Raw genomic sequence first — 26,502 nt, 5'->3', positions numbered from 1 at the left:
CAAAATTGATCTGGAAAGAGCTCAGATAGATTCAGCGGAAGTCATGGACAAAGGCGTCTATAGACACAAGGTGTACAAGTGGGAAGTGATGTCAGAGAAAACAGCATCTAAAGCCCAAAGGCAAAAGTGGACGGAAGAAAGGAAGAGAGCCTTCACTGAACGAAAGAAGGAGTACTGGAAGAAAAGGAAGAACAAGTAGTCATGAATGTTTCGCGTGGTCTGATAAAATGCCTGTAGCGTGTGTAACAATAATAATAATTTTATTATAATAATAGTAATGAACTGCATGTTACATTACCATAAATAGAAACGAGTGGAAAGACAGGAAGCATAAACTGCGTTGTGGGTAAAATGGCATGGATAGGTCATTTTACGCCCTTTTCATGGTATATCATTTTACCCGCATTCCGTGTACACTACACATAAACACATGGACCAGCTAAGGTAGTGTGTACTCCTTTTCTGCGTAAAAATATTATAAATCAAATAACACAGGCGTACTATGCAACAAGAGAACAATTTGAGAACTTATAAAACCCGATGTGCACGGACTCCTCAAATAACGCGTCAGCAAACGGCCTTGCTATTTTTGGTGCAACAGTGTTGCCAACACAAGATCATAACCTTATCCCAAAAAGTGCTGCCTCTTGTGGCGGTAACAAGGAACACGATGTATGTCATTTTACCGCACTACGTCATTTTAGGACACTTCTACCTTTATATAAAGTTGAACATCAAAAATGCAACACAGAAAGCGTAGCAAATAATGAAATTGTACTCGTTGTAGGTATAAAGACTAATAACACTTGCTACCGCCACCTCTGGCAGCAGCAACAACGGCTCTAACCCGGATAGGCATCGAGTCGAGAGACAAGGGTACGTCATTGCATGCTGCTTCAGTTCTACGGCTGAATTAATCACTCGTAGAAGCTGTTGAGAGGTGACGAGTCAGTCTCTCGGCGATCCAAGACCAGGTGTTTTCAGTGCAATGGGTGAGAGATCGGGAGGATGGGCTGACATCGAGTTAGGTCAGTACATCATGGGCAGGATGTTGTCTTGGGTTATCTTCTTGAAAGATGATGTCCGATAACTTCGAAAATAGGGCACAGCCACAGTCCTTAACACGTCAGAAATGTAACGACTGCTGTCCAAATTACGTCCATGCGAACCAGAGGTGATCGTGTTGTGCACCCAATGGTACCGCATACCATCACGCCGTGTGCTAGGCCCATATGATGATGACGACGAATGCAAACTGCCAACTTTCATTGTGCTCGGAACCTTTACACACGGATGACATTGGTCGTGATCCTGCGTGCAGAACCGGTATTCGTCTGAAGACGATGTTTTGCCAGTCTTCTGCCCAGTGCTGTGATAGGGCGCATCACTGTCAGCACGCCACACGTAGCTGCTGTGTCAAAGGAAATCGCCTCAGTGTTAGACGTCGTCGTGTGGATTCATGTTTTAATGGAAACAAGTGCTCTTCCTTGTTCAAGGTAGCTGATGTGGCCGAGTGAACAATACAGGGTGTGACAGGTATAAGTGCAGGTATCTCTATTGGTGACTGGGGACGGTGTGCAGTGCAAGGTTACACTCCATATAAATACCTTCAGAAAAGGATTCCTACCTCTTTAATTTGCAATCCATGTTGACAAATTTGACGCTTTTCTTGTTTTTGCATTTTACATCTTCTCTACTATGGTCTGTTATTTTGTTACCCAAATACCATTATTCATCGGCTACTTTTTGTGTCTCACTTCCTAATCTAATTCTGTCAGCATCACCCGTTCCGGTGTAACTCAAGCGCCGGCACGACGGTCAGGAACGTTACAGCAGAGAGGGATGTGAGACGACGTCAGCCAGTAGTGCGCTAACGGACTCCTCTCTAGTACGACACCGAGACAGGAGCGGCCTCTAGGCATAGAGAACATAAGCGCCGCTCCGCCTGGCGCAGCCCAGTTGAAGTCCAGCCGATCTACGAACGCTACAGCAGTCAATTAGGAGCTGCATTCCTGGACTTGTAGTGGAATTTTATATACTGAAGGGACTGCGTATGTTTCGTGTCGCCCTTTGCTTGCGGCATCTCACTGTAAATTTCTCAAAATTAAGTAGTGTCATTTATCTTGCTGTAATAAAAATATATTAACAGTATTTGCTTGAATTGTTGTCTATCGAAACGAGAAAGCAGGCTTCCTAGGGACACTATATTAGACGAGTGGCCAGGACACAGTTAAATTCCACAGTCAGCAGGTCATACACTTAAGTTACCTGAAGTACATGTTTTTATTGAACTGAATAATAAAAGGTACTGCAGCAGTTACTTTTTCCGCGCGACTGCTACGGTCGGAGGTGCGAATCCTGCCTCGGGCATGGATGTGTGTGATGTCCTTAGGTTAGTTAGGTTTAATTAGTTCTAAGTTCTAGGGGACTGATGACCACAGCTGTTAAGTCCCATAGTGCTCAGAGCCATTTTTTGAAGTTACTTTTTCCCCTGGATAGCATAACGCTCTTGTGCAAGAGTCGTCCAGGAAGTAAGTTTCGTATTTTATTTCTCTGCAAAATAACCTGTGCCCGGGACACGCGAGGGCTGGCTAGTTCGACTGATACATGTTGATAAGGATCACACCGACCTACGACGCATACCGCAGTATCTCACCAGCATGCTGCCAGTTAGCATGAAGTTACCGCTACAAATAGTGTTCGCTTGTGAGCTGCGCTCTATCATTTGTTTTTTCGCTGAAAAACAACAATCTGCTGTCGCTATCCCTCGGGAATTAACCTCTGTCTGTGGGGAAGATTAGATTAGATTAGATTAGTTTTGCGTTCCATAGATCCATGCTGAGGAGATCCTCGTAGATGTGTAACATGTCAACCAACTTTTTTTTTTAATTTTTTTTTTAACGTGTGGCTCAACGCTGGCTCGGAAGAATCAACAGAGAAGTGTTCCCACACCCTCCATATTCACCAGATCTAGCCCCAAGTGATTTTCACATGTTCCCCCAACTCATAGGTCATCTTGGAGGTAAGTATTTCAATAATGATGATGAAATGAAATGTCGTGTGGCGAGGGCCTCCCATCAGGTAGACCGGTCGCCTGGTGCAAGTCTTTCGAGGTGACGCCACTTCGGTAACTTGCGTGTCGATGGGGATGATATGATGATGATGAGGACAAAACAACACCCAGTCCCTGAGCGGAGAAAATCTCCGACCCAGCCCGGAATCGAACCCGGGCCCCTTGGCATGACATTCCGCCGCGCTGTCCACTCAGCTACCGGGAGGACAAAATGCTGATAAGTCACATGGAACAGCTAGTTGTGACTGCAGGACCGGACCTGGTACAACACTAGTTTGGATAATCTCTCGTCACATTACCAAAAATATCTGGAAAAATATGGCGACTATGTAGAAAAGTAACGGAATCGTTGTACAATGTCAGTAAAATTATTCAACATGATAAACTGTGTGTAATGTGTATTTATAAAACATGGAAACTTTCTTATTGGATGCCGCTCAAAGATTTTATTCCCATTATAGAACGTTGTGGGAGCTCAAGATGATAATTGTCTATGATGTCACACAAGACAGGGTATGCAAGCGTTAACACATTGTCACTTGCTCTGTTGTTAAACAGGAGTTTGATCATGCATTTCCATGGAGTGGTCATTTCTCATACACTTTCCGATAACTGATCCTTTTCACTACCTCCTGTGTCATTGGGGCCACATTCCAGTGGTGCGCAAGCTCACCCGCTGTTTGCCATTAATACTGGTTTTCCTCCCGTAAAGGTCTTCATCACGTGAACACTGATCTTGTAAACTGCGTCCTCTCTGTGCAAACTCTACAGTCTGCACCAACTTCGCGAAAAATTCAGTGTCAGCACGCTGCTTCTGACTGGACTCCATTATCAACTTACAAGGGAAGAAAAGAAGAGAACACTCTGAAATACATGTATACAGATAGTCACCCTAACTACACTTTTTCCCATTACAATTCCAACACCATGAAGGCAGCATCGAAGCAACGCCAAATTGACATGAAGTGTATCACACTATGTGATCAAAAGTATCCGGACACCTGGCTGACCATGACTTACAAGTTCGTGGCGTCCTCCATTGATGATGCTATGGTATTGGCCCATCCCTAACCTTGATGACAGCTTCCATTCATGCAGGCATACGTTCAGTCAGGTGCTGGAAGGTTTCTTGGGGAATGGAAGCCCATTCTCCACGGAGTGCTGCACTGAAGAGATGTCCGTTGGTGAGGCCTGGCACGAAGTCGGCGTTCCAAAACATCCTAAAGGTGTTCTATAGGATTCAGGTCAGGACTCTGTGGAGGCCAGTCCATTACAGGGATGCTACTGCCGTGTAACCACTCCGCCACAGGCCGTGCATTATGGAGATGCTTGATCGTGTTGAAAGATGCAATCGCCATTCCCGAATTGCTCTTCAACAGCGGGAAGCAAGAAGGTGCCTAAAACATCAATGTAGGCCTGTGCTGTGATAGTGCCACGCGAAACACCAAGGGGTGCAAGCCCCCTCCATGAAAAACACGAACACGCCATAACACCATCATCTCCGAATTTTACTGTTGGCACTACACACGCTGGCAGATGACGTTCACCGGGCATTCGCCATACCCACACCCTCAGATCGGACCGCCACATTGTGTATCGTGATTCGTCACTCCAGACAACGTTTTTCCACTGTTGAATCGTCCACTGTTTACGCTCCTTACGCCAAGCAATGCATCGATTGGCATTTACCAGCGTTGTTTGTGGCTTATGAGCAGCCGCTCGTCCATGAAATCCACGTTGTCTCACCTCGAGCCTAACTGTCATAGTACTTTCAGTGGAACCTGATGCAGTTTGGAATCCCTGTGTGATGGTCTGGATAGAAGTCTGCCTATTACACATTACGAACCTGTTGAACTGTGGTCGGTATCTGTCAGTCAACAGACGAGGTCGGCCTGTACGCTTTTGTGGTCTACGTGTCCCTTCACGTTTCCACTTCACTATCACATCGGAAACAGTGGACCTAAGGATGTTTAGGAGTGGAAATCGCGCGTACCGACGTATGACACAAGTGACACCAATCACCTGACCACGTTCGAAGTCCGTGAGTTCCGCGAAGCGCCCCATTCTGCTCTCTCACGATGTCTAATGACTACTGAGGTCGCTGATATGGAGTACCTGGCAGTAGGTGGCAGCACAATGCACCTAAGATGAAAAACGTATGTTTTGAGGCGTGTCTGGATACTTTTGATCACATAGTGTGTATGCTTCGATATGCAAATGATTAGCATTTCACTGAACGCTCCTTGAGGAGACACTGCTGGTGGCCCCCTGGTTCATCTGCGCAGTCAGTTCCTCAGCAGTTGCTCATCTATTCGCCCGTCCACATCTCCGCTCAGCCCTGCTATCTGTGTCCAGTGGCGCACCACAATTGACTCTGTGCCAGTTTTGAATAGCGCCGTTTTGCCATGCATGGTATACTTTAACCATGACGGCTCACGGACACTTAACGAACTTAGCCGTTTCCGAAACGCTTCCACCCTTGACGCGAAAGCCAAAGATCATGCCATTTCGCACTTCAGATATATCGCGCCGTTTCCGCATTACGACAATGAATGCACTGTTTTCCGCATCCCCCGACACACTACATACACTGTCCACTGCTAGCGCTTCCACCTGTCGTCTGTGAGTAGTTTTTCACAATGCCGTCTAACATACGCGGTGGTCACATTAATGCGACTGTGTACAAGGAAAGATTCAGCAAACGAATTTCAATATTGGTTTGTTTGAGAGAAAATCATGCTGTGCCTCGTATAAGGAGAAACATCTAATGAGACTGCAGCAGGATCGTAGCCTATCGAGGCTCCAATTTATTGTTCCACGGTATTAGTGCTCACGATGGTCAGGAACCCACGACTGTCACGTGAATATGGAATCGATTATCGATGGGTTCAGGACTGTCATACTCAACGCTATGCAGGATCTCAGCGGCCCTGCACAGCTAGCGCCCGAGAGGACAGGCATACAGGGTCTAAGCGATGCAAGTGAAGATATTCCTATATGTGGTATTTTAATAACCACACACGTCAGTATGTTGGTTTTTTTCCTCTGGGTCAAAGAATCTTCCTAAAAACACGTCACAAACTTTACGATCTCATGTTTTCTGCATGGTCGTAAACTCACTACTAAGTGGCAAAACCAGTCAGTATAGACTAACAGTTTTGCGTCCATACGTACACGCGTCCACACTCCAACATCTGACCTGCTGCCTAAAAACATACGACTTGTAATAGACGTAATTATTAGTCTGCAAATGAATGTAAATACTGACGTAATGTTTGTGTAAATAACTGTAATGTATGTAATTCCATAGTTTAATGTACTGTAGTTATATGTGAAAGTGGAGCAATAGATTTTGATTTTGAAAGAAAAAAGTGGCCAGCGTGACGGAATGTCATCCCAAGGAGCCCGGGTTCGATTCCCGGCTGGGTGGGAGATTTTCTCCGCTCAGGGACTGGGTGTTGTGTTGTCCTCATCATCATCATCATATCATCCCCATCGACACGCAAGTCACCGAAGTGGCGGCACCTCGAAATACTTGCACCAGGCGACCGGTCTACCCGATGTGAGGCCCTCGCCACACACGACATTTCATTTCATCATCATTATTGAAATACTTACCTCCAAGATGACCTATGAGTTGGGGGAACATGTGAAAATCACTTGGGGCAAGATCTGGTGAATATGAAGGGTGTGGGAACGCTTCTCTGTTGATTCTTCCGAGCCAGCGTTGAATCATACATTAAAAAAAAAATGGTTGGCATGTTCCACATCCACGAGGATCTCCTCAGCATGGATCTATGGAACGAAAAACTAATCTAATCTAATCTAATCTAATCTTCCCCACAGACAGAGGTTAACTCCCGAGGGATAGCGACAGCAGATTGTTGTTTTTCAGCGAAAAAACAAATAATAGAGCGCAGCTCACAAGCGAACACTATTTGTAGCGGCCATGCTAACTGGCTGCATGCTGGTAAGATACTGCGGTATGCATCATAAGTCGGTGTGATCGTTCTCAACATGTATCAGTCGAACTAGCCAGCCCTCGCGTGTCTCAGGCACAGGTTATTTTGCAGAGAAATAAAATAGGGAAACTTACTTCCTGGACGACTCTTGCACAAGAGCGTTATGCTATCCAGGGAAAAAAGTAACTGCTGCAGTACCTTTTATGTTTCAGTTCAATAAAGATATGTACTTCAGGTAACTTAAGTGTATGATCTGTTGACTGTGGAATTTAACTGTGTCCTGCCCACTCATCTAACCTAGTGTCCCTAGGAAGCCTGCTTTCTCGTATCGATAGCCAACAATTCAAGCAAATACTGTTAATATATTTTCATTACAGTAAGATAAATGACAATACTTAACTTTGAGAAATTTACAATGAGATGTCGCAAGCAAAGGGCGACATAAGCGGTCTCTTCAGTATATAAAATTCCACTACCAGTCCAGTAATACAATTTCTAATTCACTGCTGTAGCGTTCATAGATCGACTAGACTTCAACTGGGCTGCGGCCCGGCGGAGCGGCGCTTATGTTCTCTATGCCTAGACGCCGCTGCTGTCTCGGTGTCGTACTAGAGAGGGGTCCGTTAGCGCACTAATGGCTGACGTCGTCTCACATCCCTCTCTGCTGTAACGTCCCTGACCGTCGTGCCGGCGCTTGAGTTACGCCGGAACAGGTGATTCTGACGCAATTAGATTAGGAAGTTCAAATGGTTCAAATGGCTCTGAGCACTATGGGACTCAACTGCTGAGGTCATTAGTCCCCTAGAACGTAGAACTAGTTAAACCTAACTAACCTAAGGACATCACAAACATCCATGCCTGAGGCAGGATTCGAACCTGCGACCGTAGCGGTCTTGCGGTTCCAGACTGCAGCGCCTTTAACCGCACGGCCACTTCGGCCGGCCGATTGGAAAGTGAGACACTAAAAGTAGTCGCTGAATTATGGTATTTGGGTAACAAAATAACAGACCACAGTAGAGAAGATGTAAAATGCAAAAACAAGAAAAGCGTCAAATTTGTCAAGATGGATTGCAAAATAAAGAGCTAGGAATCCTTTTGTTTTTATATGGAGTGTTGCCTAGCACTGCAGTGAAACCTGCACGATAAGCAGTTCACACAACAAGAAAATAAAAGCTTTTCAAATGTGGAACTACTGAAGAATGTTGAAAAGGAGATGGGTAGATCAGATAACTAATGAAGAGGTATTGAACAAAAGTGAGAAATTTAGAAATTTGTGGCACAACTGGATCAAAAGAAGCGATCGGTTGATAGAAGATAAAAGAGTGTTGCACTGGAGAGACTAGCATGAAGAGCTATTTCAAACCAGTCTTCGCACTGATGACGATGACAACAATAACAACAACAAATGAAGCCAGAAGCCAGTATTGTCATGCGAGTGCTGGAGGGAAACAATAAGCAGTGATATAAAGCGAAGTTATCATGGAAGTTCAGTCGCACGTAAAGGAAGTGGGAAGTCTCGATTCATTGATGATATACTAAGCAGTGCATATAAGAAAGATGGTTACTTGACATTCTCGTATACTGGAATGCTACTTAGGTGTGTGTGTGTGTGTGTCGTCTGTATCGTATTGGTTTAATAGAGGTCATCGATAAAGTATACAGAGCAGCAGCGCGAACAATTATAGTTTTCCAGAATGAGATTTTCACTCTGCAGCGGAGTGTGCGCTGATATGAAACTTCCTGGCAGATTATAACTGTGTGCCCGACCGAGACTCGAACTCGGGACCTTTGCCTTTCGCGGGCAAGTGCTCTAATCCGCCAGGAAGTTTCACATCAGCGCACACTCCGCTGCAGAGTGAAAATCTCATTCTGGAAACATCCCCCAGGCTGCGGCTAAGCCATGTCTCCGCAATATCGTTTCTTTCAGAAGTGCTAGTTCTGCAAGGTTCGCAGGAGAGCTTCTGTAAAGTTTGGAAGGTAGGAGACGAGGTACTGGCAGAAGTAAAGCTGTGAGTACCGGGCGTGAGTCGTGCTTCGGTAGCTCAGTTGGTTGAGCACTTGCCCGCGAAAGGCAAAGGTCCTGAGTTCGAGTCTCGGTCGGGCACACAGTTTTAATCTGCCAGGAAGTTTCAATTATAGTCTTGTTTGTATGATAGAAGAGTGTTGAGACATTCAAAGTCAGACGGTCAGTATTACGTGGCAGTCCTTTTGGACTGGTTTCCTAGATGCAGTGTACCAACGTTCTCTAGCTCTAAACACGTTTCTCCACAGTCTCAGAGGCAAAAGCGATTGTGAAGATAAAATAAAACGGTTGACAGCTGGCAGTAACTATACAAACAGTCGTTTTCTCTCTCTTTAATTCGAATGTGTAACAAGAACAAGTTTTATTATGTGGCACAGTAAAAAACACTCGATGCTACTTGTCATAGAGTGAGTGGCAGTGTATAACGTTCACTGACGAACACGTAACAGGAGTGTCATAATCGTCGGAGGGGGGCAGGCAGAGGGGAAGACGCTAAGATGCTAGCCACGTGGTCGGACGTAACTTTGGCCAAGTAACAGCGGAGAGTTTGTTGCTTTCATTTGCATAATTCCAGGAGCACAACCGTTTCTCATTGAAGGAGAAACAGTAGTCGTCTTGCTGCGTGTTTTCATCCGTACCGAGATGACTCATGTGACTGTGAAGTGTGTGGTGGAGGGCTCTTCCCGCTATTCAGTCTAGTCTGACTGCCAAGCACACCAGATTCTATCTCATGAGACGTTGATGAATTACCACGATATAAGACACGATGACAAATGCAGAGAAGAACCCTTCTCTTCATGGCAGACCCAGAATAGTGTTGATGGTTCTAAAAGGTTTGATTCACTTTTTTTCCATTACGGAAGAACTAGTGCGTTTTATTCGATTTTGGTGTTTACGGCATAAGTAAATACCCTGCACAGGACTTGGAGGCTGTGAATCTTAATCCGGACGGGGCCCACGACCGAAGAAAATGGAGACAGCGAATTCACTCGGCAGACCCTGCCACCAGGCGGAACAAACGCCGAAGAAAAAGAAGAACAATTATACAGCGCAGTAGAGTAACACAGCTACCATAGCTATCCACCACAGCACGTGGCAGGATCAATAGTCTCTTGTGGATTCTTTCCGTATGGATAATCTTTCCTTGCATTATTCGAAAACCACGATACCGCTTGCTTCGATACTCCCGTGCGGAAGTGACTAATTCCGCTGTGCTGCCTCGTGATGACTGGGTGTTGTGTGATGTCCTTAGGTTAGTTAGGTTTAAGTAGTTCTAAGTTCTAGGGGACTGATAACCATAGATGTTAAGTCCCATAGTGCTCAGAGCCATTTTTTGAATTCCGCTGTGAGCAGATACTTTTTACAAATAAACATCCCTTATAGAGTTGCAGAGTATGTGCGTAATCCGCAGGTTAATTTGTAAGCTTCATCTCAGTAATTTTGAAAAGTGGAAAGGAAAAAAAGTTAGGAAATTAACATTTCGTCCACAGTGCGGACCCCTGAAGATGGAGATGTAGCTCGGTTGGACAAACTGGGGCAGGATACTGGCCGCGGCCGTTTTGATGGAACCACACCCAGCATTCGCTGGAAATCCTAAATCAGGCTGGCGGGAAGCCCAAATAAGAATATGGTATATTACGCACTGCGTCCTGTCGCTCTTTGTGACCGGAGAAGTTGTGGTGCATGGTGGTTATAATTAAACTGTGCGCTGCAGGATTTTATTTAGTAGTGTTAAGTGTCATGACTTGCCGTTAGGCGCCGGTACTAGCGCTGCGACGTAGGTAGGAACTCGGACCTCAAGGATCAAGGATATGCAGCGTGAACGGCACACATACTGTGTGTCTGTTGATCCATTGTGGACTTGGGACAGCTACAGGTCAAATATTTAACAAAGAAATTTGCCAAACAGCCATGCAAACTGAGAAGTTATTTTATTTTCGCAACCAGTTTCGGCAATTCAAAATGCCGTCCTCAGGCCCCATATGCATTTCTCAAAAATTATCAATACTGGCGTACTGGAGCCATCTGTTTCTGGATGTCTTGAATTCTCAAGTGCTTCCTTCGAAGACTTGACTGCAACTTGTAGTTGCAGCAGGGAAAATAAAATAACTTCTCAATTTTCACGGCTGTTTGGTGAATTTTTTTTATCAAACACGTTACTGTGATCTGCTTTGCCAACATGTGATGCCTGCTCTACAGAAGAGAGGTACTTTGGAATCAGCTACTTTCATGCTCGATAGAGCTCCACCTCACATTGCTCGTGAGGAAAATGGTTCAAATGGCTCTGAGCACTATGGGACTCAACTGCTGTGGTCATAAGTCCCCTAGAACTTAGAACTACTTAAACCTAACTAACCTAAGGACAGCACACAACACCCAGCCATCACGAGGCAGAGAAAACCCATGACCCCGCCGGGAATCGAACCCGGGAACCCGGGCGTGGGAAGCGAGAACGCTACCGCACGACCACGAGATGCGGGCTGCTCGTGAGGACTCTCAGATACTCCGTGACACATTGGATAAAACCCACTCATTAGCCGATCATTCCAATCTGCGTGGTCACCGACATCACCAAATTTTAACCGGTGAGATTTCTGGCTGTTTGTTTATCTGAAGAACAGGGTATATCATTGGGACACTAACACACGTTGGAGGTTGAAAATGGAGCGTAGAGACGGAGGTATCCAATATCCCGCCTGAGATGTTTCAGGCCGCAGTAGAGCAATTTAGAGCGGTTCTAGGCTATCGCGGAAGCAGATGTTCGTCACATTGAGCAACGTTTGTGGAAATTAAAATGTGTTCCTTCCTGTGATTTATTCGCTGTTTCTTTTTTGCATGTCCTTAAACATTTGTGGAAATTAAAATGTGTTTCTTTTTGTGATTTATTCGACATTTCTCTTCCGCATGTCCTTACAAAAGTTTCCACAAAGTTTCATTGTCCTGCACTCACTCGTTTTTCATGGGGTGATCTCAAGTAGCGAAAGTTAAATTATAGCCACCCTGTAGATTACAGTATTGGACGCATATGCTTAGCTAGGCGATATTTTTTATGCATTTTAGAGGAGTAGGCCATGACACGCACAGAATTTCGCCCTACCCCTTCCACTTTTGCACTTAAGCATAACAACATGCACATATTATAACAGTTGTTATTTTTCTGGCCTTCTGTTCGAAGAGTGTTTTGATGCATCTTTCCACGGTAGTGTGTTCTCCACAAGCTTCTTAAACGTTGTATCACAACTATTGCATCCTTTATCATCCTGCTTACTATAGCGAAGCTTTGGATTCCCACTACAATTTTTACTTCCTCCCCCCTCCTACACACACACACACACACCACATACACTTCCTGCCATTACAAAACTGATGATTACTTAACGGCTCAGTGTGTACATCTACATCTACATCTACATTTATACTCCGCAAGCCACCCAACGGTGTGTGGCGGAGGGCACTTTACGTGCCACTGTCATTACCTCCCTTTCCTGTTCCAGTCGCGTATGGTTCGCGGGAAGAACGACTGTCTGAAAGACTCCGTGCCCGCTCTAATCTCTCTAATTTTACATTCGTGATCTCCTCGGGAGGTATATATTCGATACCTCATCCAGAAACGCACCCTCTCCAAACCTGGCGAGCAATCTACACCGCGATGCAGAGCGCCTCTCTTGCAGAGTCTGCCACTTGAGTTAGTTAAACATCTCCGTAACGCTATCACGGTTACCAAATAACCCTGTGACGAAACGCGTCGCTCTTCTTTGGATCTTCTCTATCTCCTCCGTCAACCCGATCTGGTACGGATCCCACACTGATGAGCAATACTCAAGTATAGGTCGTACGAGTGTTTTGTAAGCCACCTCCTTTTTTGATGGACTACATTTTCTAAGGACTCTCCCAATGAATCTCAACCTGGTACCCGCCTTTATATGATCATTCCACTTCAAATCGTTTCGCATGCATACTCCCAGATATTTTACAGAAGTAACTGCTACCAGTGTTTGTTCCGCTGTCATATAATCATACAATAAAGGATCCTTCTTTCTATGTATTCGCAATACATTACATTTGTCTATGTTAAGGGTCAGTTGCCACTCCCTGCACCAAGTGCCTATCCGGTGCAGATCTTCCTGCATTTCGCTACAATTTTCTAATGCTGCAACTTCTCTGTATACTACACCATCATCCGCGAAAAGCCGCATGGGACTTCCGACACTATCTACTAGGTCATTTATATATATTGTGAAAAGCAATGGTCCCATAACACTCCCCTGTGGCACGCCAGAGGTTACTCTAACGTCTGTAGACGTCTCTCCATTGATAACAACATGCTGTGTTCTGTTTGCTAAAAACTCTTCAATCCAGCCACACAGCTGATCTGATATTCCGTAGGCTCTTACTTTGTTTATCAGGCGACAGTGCGGAAATGTATCGAACGCCTTCCGGAAGTCAAGAAAAATAGCATCTACTTAGGAGCCTGTATCGAATATTTTCTGGGTCTCATGAACAAATAAAGCGAGTTGGGTCTCACACGATCGCTGTTTCCGGAATCCATGTTGATTCCTACATAGTAGATTCTGGGTTTCCAAAAACGACATGATACTCGAGCAAAAAACATATTCTAAAATTCTACAACAGATCGACGTCAGAGATATAGGCCTATAGTTTTGCGCATCTGCTCGACGACCCTTCTTGAAGACTGGGACTACCTGTGCTCTTTTCCAATCATTTGGAACCTTCCGTTCCTCTAGAGACTTGCGGTACACGGATGTTAGAAGGGGGGCATGTTCTTTCGCGTACTCTGTGTAGAATCGAATTGGTATCCCGTCAGGTCCAGTGGACTTTCCTCTGTTGAGTGATTCCAGTTGCTTTTCTATTCCTTGGACACTTATTTCGATGTCAGCCATTTTTTCGTTTGTGCGAGGATTTAGAGAAGGAACTGCAGTGCGGTCTTCCTCTGTGAAACAGCTTTGGAAAAAGGTGTTTAGTATTTCAGCTTTACGCGTGTCATCCTCAGTTTCAATGCCATCATCATCCCGGAGTGTCTGGATATGCTGTTTCGAGCCACTTACTGATTTAACGTAAGACCAGAACTTCCTAGGATTTTCTGTCAAGTCGGTACATAGAATTTTACTTTCGAATTCACTGAACGCTTCACGCATAGCCCTCCTTACGCAAACTTTGACATCGTTTAGCTTCTGTTTGTCTGAGAGGTTTTGGCTGCGTTTAAACTTAGAGTGAAGCTCTCTTTGCTTTCGCAGCAGTTTCCTAACTTTGTTGTTGTACCACGGTGGGTTTTTCCCCATCAATCCATCCGTTCTTTGAGTCAAGTTGTGCAATTAATTTCTTTTTTCCCCGGCTCGATTCAGTGCCCCTTGATTTGTTAGCCGACCGGTATTCTTATGTTGCACTACGTTTGAGAAGCTTTCTTTTCTCGTCTGTGTTGTGTATAGGCTACGTTTCATTTCTGTGCATCGCTACACTCCAGACAAATAACCTCTTTGAGCAACAGAAGAAACACTTCACTCCATCGACGAAAGAAGGAAGTACAAAAATGTTCAGAGAAATTCAGGAGTACATCAATATAAGTCACTTAGCAATAAAATATAGAAGAAGTGCAGGGAAGCCAAGAAGGTGAAGTAGGCTGAGGAAAAATTTGTAGAAATAAAAATCATGTTGAAGAGTCAAAATTACCTTCGTTGAAATTAAAACAATAAGACTGCGATGGGAATTTCAGTGTTAAACGTAGAGAAAAGAGCAGATAGGTGGAAAGAGTACGTTAGTACACTGAAGACCTTTACGAGGGAGAGGACTCGTCTGATTACGTGACTCAGGAAGAAACAAGAGTCGATATGGAAGATTTAGAGGATAAAATATAAGGCTCAGACTGTAACAGAGCCTTGGAAGACTTGCGATCAAATAAAGCAGAAGAGATAAATAACATTCCTCCGGAAATTCTGAAATCATTAGGGGAAATGGTAAGCAAGCCACTGTTCAAGTTGGTGTGTAGAATCTACGAGTCTGCACACATACCATTTGACTTTCGAGAAAATATCATCCAATCATCCACACAGCTGCGAAGGCAGCAAGGACAGATAAGTACGAGAGCTATCGTACAATCAAGTTAACGGCACATGCAACCAAGTTGCTGACAAGAATGATATACAAAAAAATAAAGAAAAAATGGATAAGAAAATTGATGATCTGTTTGACGACGATCAGTTTGGCTTTTGGAAATATACCGGCAGCAAAGAGGCAGTTCTGACGTTGCGATTGCTAATGGAAGACTTGAGAGTAGGATTAATCAACCTAGAAAAAGTGTTCGACAATGTGAAATCGTGCAAGATGTTCGAAATTCTGAGAAAAATAGGAATAAGCTATAGAGTAAGACGGATAATATACGATAACTTACGAGAACCAAGAAGGACCAATGAGGATCAAAGACCAAGAACGAAGTGATCGGATTAAGAAGGGTGTAAGCACGTAATCTTTCGGCCGTACTGTACTATGTATATACGTAGAAGAAGCGATGACGGACAGAACAAAGCTGCAGGGTTGGGACTAAAACTCAGGTTGAAAGAGTATCAAGGATAAGATTTTCTAGTGACATTGCTATCCTCACATAAAGCACGGAACAATTGCAGGACCTGTTGAATGAACGATCTAATTAATACAGAATATGGATTGAGAGTAAATCGAAGAAAGACGAAAGTAGTGAGGAGTAGCACAAATGAGATTAGCAATAAAAATAACATGAAAATGGATGACCACAAAATAGACGAAATGAAGGAAAGACTGCTACCTGGAACGCAAAATAATACATTACGGACGACGAAAGGAGGACATAAATAGCAGAATAGCCTAGGTGAAAAGAGCAGTCCCGGCCAAAGAAAAAAATCTGCTAGTATGAAACATCGGCCACAATTTGAGGAAGCAATTTCTAAAACAAGTACTTTTAGAGCACAACATTGTACGGTAGTGAATCACGGACACTGGGAAAATCGGAAAAGAAGAGAATGGGGGAATTTAAGACGTGGTGCCTAGAAGGATGTTGAAAATCAGGTGGACTAATAAGAAAGGAGAGGCTCTCCGAATCTGCGAGAAAAGAAACATAGCGAGAACACTGACAAAAAGAAGCGGGAAGAGGATGACAGGACAGGTGTTAAGACATCATGGAATAAATAGTACTAGACGGAGCCGTAAAGAGTAAAAACTGTAGGGGAAGACAGAGACTGGAATAAATACAACAAATTATAGAGGACGTTGGGTGCAGCACTGCACTGAGATGAAGAGGCTGGCACGGGAGAGGAATTAACCGTGAGCAGCATCAAACCAGTCAGGAAAAAATGCAGGACATATAAAACAAGCGAAATACCCTTAGACATAAAAAATAATGTAACAATTCCAATTCCAAACAAAGCAGATGCTGATAGGTGTGTATATTACCGAACTATGAGTTTAATAAATGATAGTTGCAAAATTACAAAACTAAACTCCGTCCGCACAGGTCTCGGAAAACTCTAACGATACTGACCGACCGCCGTGTCATCGTCAACCTATAGGTGTCACTGGATGCGCATATGGAGGGGCGTGTGGTCGGTACACCGCTCTCAGTTTTCGCAACCGGAGCCGCTACTTCTCAGTCAGCTGGCTCCGCAATTTGGCTCACAAAGGCTGAGTGCACCCCGCTTGCCAACAGCGGTCGGCAGACGGATGGTCACTCATCCAAGGAGCAGCCAAACCCGCGTAACTTCGGCGATCTGACGGGAACCGGTTTTACCACTGTGGCAAGGTCGTTGGCATAGTTGCAAAATACTGAAATGAATTACAGAGGACTGGAAAAACTGGTAAAAGCCATTCTCGGGAAAGATCAGTTGGGGTTTTGGAGAAATGTAGGAACATACTAGGTAATACTGACTACAACGTATCTTGGCAAATAGGTTGAAGAACGGTATAAGAGTACAAAAACCAGATGGCAGTTATAAGAGTCGAAGCGCATGAAAGGAAAGCAGTGCTTAAGAAGGCAGGCTTGTAGCCCATCCCCGTTGTTATTCAATGAAAAGAAACCAAAGAAGAATTGAAGGAAGGAATTAAAATTCAGAGAGAAGAGATAAAAACTTTGAAGTTTGCTAGTGACATTTTAATTCTGTCAGAGACGGCAAAGGTCTTGGAAGATCATTTGATGGATAAAGTTTTGAAAAAAAATTCATAAGATGAACATCAACAAAAGTAAAACAAGTGTATAGAATGTAGCTGAATTAAATGAGGCAAAGCTGAGGGAATTAGTGTCGGTATCATTTAAAAGGTTTTCAGCAGGAGGACTTCATTTTATTGATAACATGCACCTGAGATAAGGGTTCACTAGGCGTGAGAGAAAACTCTTCATCAACAAGAGATCCTTACCAGGTAGGACTGATAGAAGAGATAGAGAAGATCCAACGAAGAGCGGTGCGTTTCGTCAAGGGGTCGTTTACTTTGCTAGACGAACTTCAGTGGCAGACGTTAGAAGAGAGGCGTTATGCAACACGGAGAGGTCTGCTGTTGAAATTTCGAGTAAACGCTTTCCGAGAAGAGTCGGACAAAATATTACTTCCTCCTCGCAAAGTGGCACGACGAGAAAATTCGAAAAATTACAGCCAATATAGTGGCTTATCCACAAACATTCTTCCCACACCCGTTCGCGAGTGGAACAGGGAAGGGGGTATCAGTTAGTGGTACGAGAAGAACCCTCTGCCACATAGCGTTAGGTACCTTGTGAGGTATGATGCGGATGTTTTTACAGTTGTGATTTTACAGTCGAGTAGCCGTGTTGGACCCACGATTGTCGGCGTGTAATGCTGGTATCCTGTGGCCGCAACATTACAAAATATAGGAAATAAATGTACACATCGTTCTTACCTTTCATTTTTATAGGAATTATTTCTGTGGATGAACAACAGATTTTTTAAGTGTCAGTCATATATGTTTAGCTTCTTTTACTAATGAAGCATAACAGTGTCCAGTAATACAAGATGGGTGATTCTTATTAACATTTAAAAACACTTGAGGCTAGGTAGATGGCGCTGAGACAAGTCACTTGATGTAAGACACATGCCGGCCGGAGTGGCCGAGCGGTTCTAGGCGCTACAGTCTGGAGCCGAGCGACCGCTACGGTCGCAGGTTCGAATCCTGCCTCGGGCATGGATGTGTGTGATGTCCTTAGGTTAGTTAGGTTTAAGTAGTTCTAAGTTCTAGGGGACTGATGACCTAAGAAGTTAAGTCGCATAGTGCTCAGAGCCCCTTTTGTAAGACACATGGTGTTGCAAATGTCCGGAAATTCCCCAAAAGTGGATGACAGTGTTGAATAGGTGACGTCACCAGATTGTGTACCTCGACGCAAGTGCAGCGGTGGAGCCTTCGGTGTGTCGTACCTGATCATCCCAAACAAAGTCAAGTATTCACATCGGTGTGACTCCGGGCCCACGTGCGCGACTTCAACGGATGGGGCTCGGGTTCAAGTCTTGCGTCTGGCAGGCAGTACTTTTTCGCATCGTAATAGACAGTTACATGTTTACGAGGTCTGTTCAAATAATTCCGGAAATTTGTCCACAAAATTTTCTACGCATACCTTTTATTTATTGCGCATCTTCTCCTTCGAAATACTCTCCTCCACAATTGACACACCGCTCCCAACGCCGTTTCCACTCCCGGAACCAGTCTTGGTACGCCTCTTGCTGGATCGAGTGAATGTTCTTTTATACTGTCTATCGTCGCAAATCTTCCTTCTTTGAACGTGGTTTACAACTTTGGAATCCACAAAAGGTCCGCAGGTGCCAAATCTGGAGAGTACGGAGGAAGAGGCAGCACAGTGATTTCGTTTTTTGTGGAACAGTCACGCGCCAACAGGGATGAAAGTGCGGGTGCTTTATCATGATGCAAGAGTCATAAATTGTCTCGCCACATTTCAGACCGTTTCCCCCTCACATTTTCTCAAAGGCGTCTAAAAACGTCTCGATAGTACCATCAATTAACAGTTAGTCTCTGTGTCACGAATTCATGATACACTAATCCTTCACAGTCAAAGAAAACTATCAGCATGGGTTTGACATTTGACCTGACCTGATGTCCTTGTTTTGGTCTTGGAGAACTTTCCCGACCCATTGTCAAGACTGAACCTTTGTCTCAACATCATAACCGTAGACCCACGTCTCATTACCAATTATGATTGTCATAAGAAACATCTCGTTCTCTTTTACGCGATCCAAAAGCGCTTCACAGGTTCCGATGCGAAGGTCTTTCTGTTCTTCACCCACAAGCAGCGGTGCGAACTTTGCGGCAACACAATGCATTCCAAGATGCCGTCTCAGAATTTCGTGACATGATCCAAGTGAAATGTCATTCTTCTGCAGTCTCTCGGACAGTCAATCCTCGATTGGCATGCACAATTTCGTGTCGAAGGGCTCCTGAACGAAGGTCATCTTTAACTTCCGTCTGGCCATTTTTAAACCGTGTGAACCACTCGTAACACCGAGTACTCCTTAAGCACTCATCACCGTAGGCTTCCTGCATCATTTGATGTGTCTCTGTAAAGCGGAAAATGCGAAATTTAATGCAGACGCGTTTCTCTTCCATCTCGAGATTCGCAAACTGTGCGACACAACGTTCTACTCAATTGAACGATAATTAATAGACATACAACAATGAAATTTGCGGCAGTTACACATTAAACACAGGCGTGTGCAAGGATGCCAACCGCATTTCGCTCCAAGACACCATTGGCGCGAAATTACAAATTTTCCGAAATTTTTTGAACATATCTCGTACATTGAGGTAATTTATTATTGTATTTACCAGTATCGCCGTCTCCGCTGGTAAGGGACTGTTCAAGATGGTAGAGGCTCTGTAACGATGTTGGACGTGTGTAGTTGGAGTGATGTGGGACCCCCGATACGCCTACATACGACTATGACAGGTGACAGGCACGTAAGCTTCCTGTCTGATCACCTCCATTCCATTGTGCATTTCGACGGACTTGGGCAATTCCAGCAGGACAGTGCGACGCCCCACGCGTCCAGAATTGCTACAGAATGGCTCCAGGAATACTCTTCTGAGTTTAAACACTTCCACTGGCCACCAAACTCCCCAGGCACGAACATTATTGAGCATATCTGGGATGCCTTGCAACGTGCTGTTCATAAGAGACCTCCACCCTCGTACTCTTACGGATTTATGGACAGCCCTGCAGGATTCATGGTGTGAATTCCCTCCAGCACTGCTTCAGACATTAGTCTAGTACATGCCACGTCGTATTGCGGCACTTCTGCGTACTCACTGGGGCCTTACACGACATTAGACAGGTGTACCAGTTTCTTTGGCTCTTCAGTATAGGTGAATCACGCAGAAGGAGTGGATGATTCTGATTCAAATCAGATTCGAATTTAGGGAGACCTTGGCAGTGTGAGGTTACTTATCAGTATGAAATTGCACCATCTATTGTCTGGGTTGGAACGGGTGTCATGCCTTCGTATCTCTTCTGAGGCTAGCTGGCCGACAAATGTTGTGAATGGTCCTTGATATCCTTGATGCTGGTTCAGGGACGGAGTTGAAGTTCGAGCAGGGAACAGATACGGGGGCTCTTATGCGCTACGGAGGTACCTCAGCATCACACAGATAGTTCAAAAAGACACGTACCTTGTGTAAACACTGATTGTCCTGCTGAAAGATGGCACCACAATAATATCTCTTGAGAGGTAACCTACGAGGATGCAGGATGTCTTTGTCTCACCACTGTGCTGTCAGAGTTCCCTCATCACTACTGGTCGTGACTTGAAGTCCTGCCCGATGGCTCCCAACACGATGACGCCAGGAGTAACACCGTTATGCCTCTCCAAAACACTGGAAAAATAAGGTTTCTTCTCCATACCTGCCAAGATAGTCATTGGAGATAGCACTGTGATTCATCACTGCATACAGTGTGAAGCAGTCCATGATTTCCAGTCAAAGCACCCCTTCAAACGCAAGTCACTTCCGTTGTGGCGTTAACAGCAGTCTGTTGTATGGGACTGTGTTTCCCCAGCCCGGCTATTGCTAATCTCCTACCAGTGCTGCAGGGTGACACAAATGTTTCAAGGAGTCCATGACTTGTTCGTGGATGGCTATCACAGAGGTGTGAAAGGATTATGATGTGCTTGATGGTCATAGGTGGTCTTGTGGTGGTCATACGTGGTCGACTGTAACCTTTATGATTAGTATGCCTATTTTCATGTTCTCATGCAGTCCAGCATAGCGCCACTGTCACACCCAAACGTTCCACAAGTCTGAATATTGCACGATTCGACTAGAGACCTACAATGAGGCTCTTTTAAAACTCTGTCAGGTGCTGAACTCGATGACACAGTGATCACTCAACATCTGACATCGACCCTTATCCTTCCTACCAGGCCAGATATCAACATTAACGACAAACAACACTAATGCACTCCGTTGGACATTGTATCTGCGAGTGAGAATTGAAACTTCAGTCATTTGTATACCCACTTATGGTGTGCACATTGTTGTTTTTTGTTGTGGTCTTCAGTCTTGAGATTGGTTTGATGCAGCTCTCCATGCTACTCTATCCTGTGCAAGCTTCTTCATCTCCCAGTACCTACTGCAACCTACATCCTTCTGAATCTGCTTAGTGTATTCATCTCTTGGTCGCCCTCTACGATTTTTACCCTCCACGCTGCCCTCCAATGCTAAATTTGTGATCCCTTGATGCTTCAAAACATGTCCTACCAACCGATCCCTTCTTCTAGTCAAGTTGTGCCACAAACTTCTCTTCTCCCCAATCCTATTCAATACCTCCTCATTAGTTACGTGATCTACCTACCTTATCTTCAGCATTCTTCTGTAGCACCACATTTCGAAAGCTACTATTCTCTTCTTGTCCATACTAATTATCGTCCATGTTTCACTTCCATACATGGCTACACTCCATACAAAAACTTTCAGAAACGACTTCCTGACACTTAAATCTATACTCGATGTTAACAAATTTCTCTTCTTCAGAAACGATTTCCTTGCCATTGCCAGTCTACATTTTATATCCTCTCTCCTTCGATCATCATCAGTTATTTTACTCCCTAAATAGCAAAACTCCTTTACTACTTTAAGCGTCTCATTTCCTAATCTGACTCCCTCAGCATCACCCGACTTAATTCGACTACATTCCATTATCCTCGTTTTGCTTTTGTTGATGTTCATCTTATATCCTCCTTTCAAGACACTGTCCATTCCGTTCAACTGCTCTTCCAAGTCCTTTGCTGTCTCTGACAGAATTACAATGTCATCGGCGAACCTCAAAGTTTTTACTTCTTCTCCATGAATTTTAATACCTACTCCGAATTTTTCTTTTGTTTCCTTTACTGCTTGCTCAATATACAGATTGAATAACATCGGGGAGAGGCTACAACCCTGTCTCACTCCTTTCCCAACCACTGCTTCCCTTTCATGCCCCTCGACTCTTACAACTGCCATCTGGTTTCTGTACAAATTGTAAATAGCCTTTCGCTCCCTGTACTTTACCCCTGCCACCTTCAGAATGTGAAAGAGAGTATTCCAGTCAGCATTGTCAAAAGCTTTCTCTAAGTCTACAAATGCTAGAAACGTAGGTTTGCCTTTTCTTAATCTTTCTTCTAAGATAAGTGGTAAGGTTAGTATTGCCTCACGTGTTCCAACATTTCTACGGAATCCAAACTGATCTTCCCCGAGGTCGGCTTCTACCAGTTTTTCCAATCGTCTGTAAAGAATTCGCGTTAGTATTTTGCAGCTGTGACTTATTAAACTGATAGTTCGGTAATTTTCACATCTGTCAACACCTGCTTTCTTTGGGATTGGAATTATTATATTCTTATTGAAGTCTGAGGGCATTTCACCTGTCTCATACATCTTGCTCACCAGATGGTAGAGTTTTGTCAGGACTGGCTCTCCCAAGGCCGTCTACTCCGGGGGCCTTGTTTCGACTCAGGTCTTTCAGTGCTCTGTCAAACTCTTCATGCAGTATCGTATCTCCCATTTCATCTTCATCTACATCCTCTTCCATTTCCATAATATTGTCCTCAAGTACATCGCCCTTGTATAGACCCTCTATATGCTCCTTCCACCTTTCTGCTTTCCCTTCTTTGCTTAGAACTGGGTTTCCATCTGACCTCTTGATGTCCATACAAGTGGTTCTCTTATCTCCAAAGATCTCTTTAATTTTCCTGTAGGCAGTATCTATCTTATCCCTAGTGAGATAAGCCTCTACATCCTTACATTTGTCCTCTAGCCATCCCTGCTTAGCCATTTTGCACTTCCTGTCGATCTCATTTTTGAGACGTTTGTATTCCTTTTTGCCTGCTTCATTTACTGCATTTTTATATTTTCTCCTTTCATCAATTAAATTCAATATTTCTTCTGTTACCCAAGCATTTCTACTAGCCCTCGTCTTTTTACCTACTTGATCCTCTGCTGCCTTCACTACTTCATCCCTCAGAGCTACCCATTCTTCTTCTACTGTATTTCTTTCCCCCATTCCTGTCAAATGTTCCCTTATGCTCTCCCTGAAACTCTCTACAACCTCTCGTTCTTTCAGTTTATCCAGGTCCCATCTCTATAAATTCCCACCTTTTTGCAGTTTCTTCAGTTTCAATCTGCAGTTCATAACCAAGAGATTGTGGTCAGAATCCATATCTGCCCCTGGAAATGTCTTACAATTTAAAACCTGGTTCCTAAATCTCTGTCTTACCATTATATAATCTATCTGATACCTTTTAGTATCTCCAGGATTCTTCCAGGTATACAACCTTCTTTTATGATTCTTGAACCAAGTGTTAGCTATGATTAAGTTATGCTCTGTGGAAAATTCTACAAGGCGGCTTCCTCTTTCATTTCTTCCCCCCAATCCATATTCACCTACTACGTTTCCTTCTCTCCCTTTTCCTACTACCGAATTCCAGCCACCCGTGACTATTAAATTTTCGTCTCCCTTCACTACGTGAATAATTTCTTTTATCTCGTCATACATTTCATCAATATCTTCATCATCTGCAGAGCTAGTTGGCATATAAACTTGACTACTGTAGTAGGCATGGGCTTTGTGTCTATCTTGGCCACAATAATGCGTTCACTATGCTGTTTGTAGTAGGTAACCCGCACTCCTATTTTTTTATTCATTATTAAACCTACTCCTGCATTACCTCTATTTGATTTTGTATTTATAACCCTGTAATCACCTGACCAAAAGTCTTGTTCCTCCTGCCACCGAACTTCACTAATTCCCACTATATCTAACTTTAACCTATCCATTTCCCTTTTTAAATTTTCTAACCTACCTGCCCGATTAAGGGATCTGACATTCCACGCTTCGATCCGTAGAATGCCAGTTTTCTTTCTCCTGATAACGACGTCCTCTTGAGTAGTCCCCGCCCGGAGTTCCGAATGGGGGACTATTTTACCTCCGGAATATTTTACCCAAGAAGACGCCATCATCATTTAACCATACAGTAAAGCTGCATGCCCTCGGGAAAAATTACGACTGTAGTTTGCCCTTGCTTTCAGCCGTTCACAGTAACAGCACAGCAAGGCCGTTTTGGTTAATGTTACAAGGCCAGATCAGTCAATCATCCAGACTGTTGCCCCTGCAACTACTGAAAAGGCTGCTGTCCCTCCTCAGGAACCACATGTTTGTCTGGCCTCTCAACAGATACCCCTCCGTTGTGGTTGCACCTACGGTACGGCCATCTCTATCGCTGAGGCACGCAAGCCTCCCCACCAACGGCAAGGTCCATGGTTCATGAGGGGGGGGGGGGGGGGGGTGCACATGTACGAGGTTAAATTGACATTCGACCGAGTGTTCTGGGTGCAGATTACACATGGACATTTAATGTTTTCCACTCACTTCGCCTAAGCAAGCCTTACTCACAAAATTTCAGGAAGCAACATATGTCAAGAGCTATACTATTTATTCCGACATATATCTTGCGTAAATGCCATGACCCCAAATGATGTGCCTTGCGTTTGAAATTCGAGGCACATCTTTCTTCGTGCTCCACCCGCTCCTTCACAGTCCGACCGGTCTACCAAGTCGCTCACTTACCCTCTTGCGACTCTTCCGACTGTGTGCGGGCAACGGCGGCTCCCTGGCAGAACCTACCTCTCTGCACTGACGGGGTGCGGGCTGGCAGGTAGCGACTGGGGCTGGTAGATAGAGGTTCGCCAGTCAAATGGACGCACTCCGACCTGGGATCTGACCATGAACCCACCGCCTACACACAGGCGAACAGGTCGGGGCAGACCCGCTCCGCGGACGAGTCAACCGACTGATCCGCCAGTATACGGGGACCTGAAAGGGTGCGGTCGGCGGCCGTCGTGCGCAGCTCCGAGCTGGACAACGCGAGGCGGAAGGAAGGCAGTCAGCTGCTCCGCTATCAGCGCAAGCGAGTACCGTGGCCGCGGGGCAGTAGTCGCAAAGCCTGCGGCATCGCCGGTGACAGAGCAAGGGCGGCAGCCGACGTTGCTGACGTTGGCTAAGCTTGGTGGTGAGGGCAGGGGAGCAGGAAATGCGGCGATAGCAAAGAGGGCTATCACCGGTAGCCGTGCACACGCCGCTGACGAGTTGTGTGAAGAAGCGCCCGTCCCAGACTGGAGCATTTAGCTGGACTCGTCTCACAAGGGGAGGCCACGACGCTCGGATCACGACGTTATTTCAGATTTTGTTCGCGTCTAGTAGTACATTAGGACAATATAATATACTTATGCGATTTCGAGAAAAATGCGGTAGAAATATTACGCGTCGACGATGTACCGGTGTGTTGCGATTCTGAGAACGAGCTGCGACGGTCATGTGGTTACCGTTCGAGCTCCGTAATCGGTAGATTCCTGGATCGAGTCTCGCTCGCGTTCTTTTTTTCTTTTATTTTTTTTTTCAACACTAGTCATATTATTTCATATGTATTACTTTTGAAAGGTAATATGATCAAAATACACGTGTATTTGCATAAACATTTACAGAATTTCCACTGTTTTTTGATGGTCTGCTAATTTTTACTATCGCAACAATTATTAAATTCGCAACTGTCGCCGGCCGGTGTGGCCGAGCGGTTCTAGGCGCTTCAGTCTGGAAGCGCGCGACCGCTACGGTCGCAGGTTCGAATCCTGTCTCGGGCATGGATGTGTGTGATGTCCTTAGGTTAGTCGGGTTTAAGTAGTTCTAAGTTCTAGGGGACTGATGAACTCAGATGTTAAGTCCCATACTGCTCAGAGCCATTTCAACCATTTGTAACTGTCGACAAGTAAATGACCAAACGGATAAAGTTTCCCTGAAAATGTATACCTCTCGTAATTTCCAAAATTCCTTGCACCTGCAATCCGGTAAGGCACCGAGAACTGTTTTGCATTTGAGCACTTCGATCTGCTGACACAGGTTTCAAGGACGAGGAACAGGCCTGGAA

The sequence above is a fragment of the Schistocerca americana genome, chromosome 2, assembly GCF_021461395.2.
Source record: "Schistocerca americana isolate TAMUIC-IGC-003095 chromosome 2, iqSchAmer2.1, whole genome shotgun sequence".
Classification (NCBI taxonomy): Eukaryota; Metazoa; Arthropoda; class Insecta; order Orthoptera; family Acrididae; genus Schistocerca; species Schistocerca americana.
Note: the sequence above shows the minus strand (reverse complement) of the source record.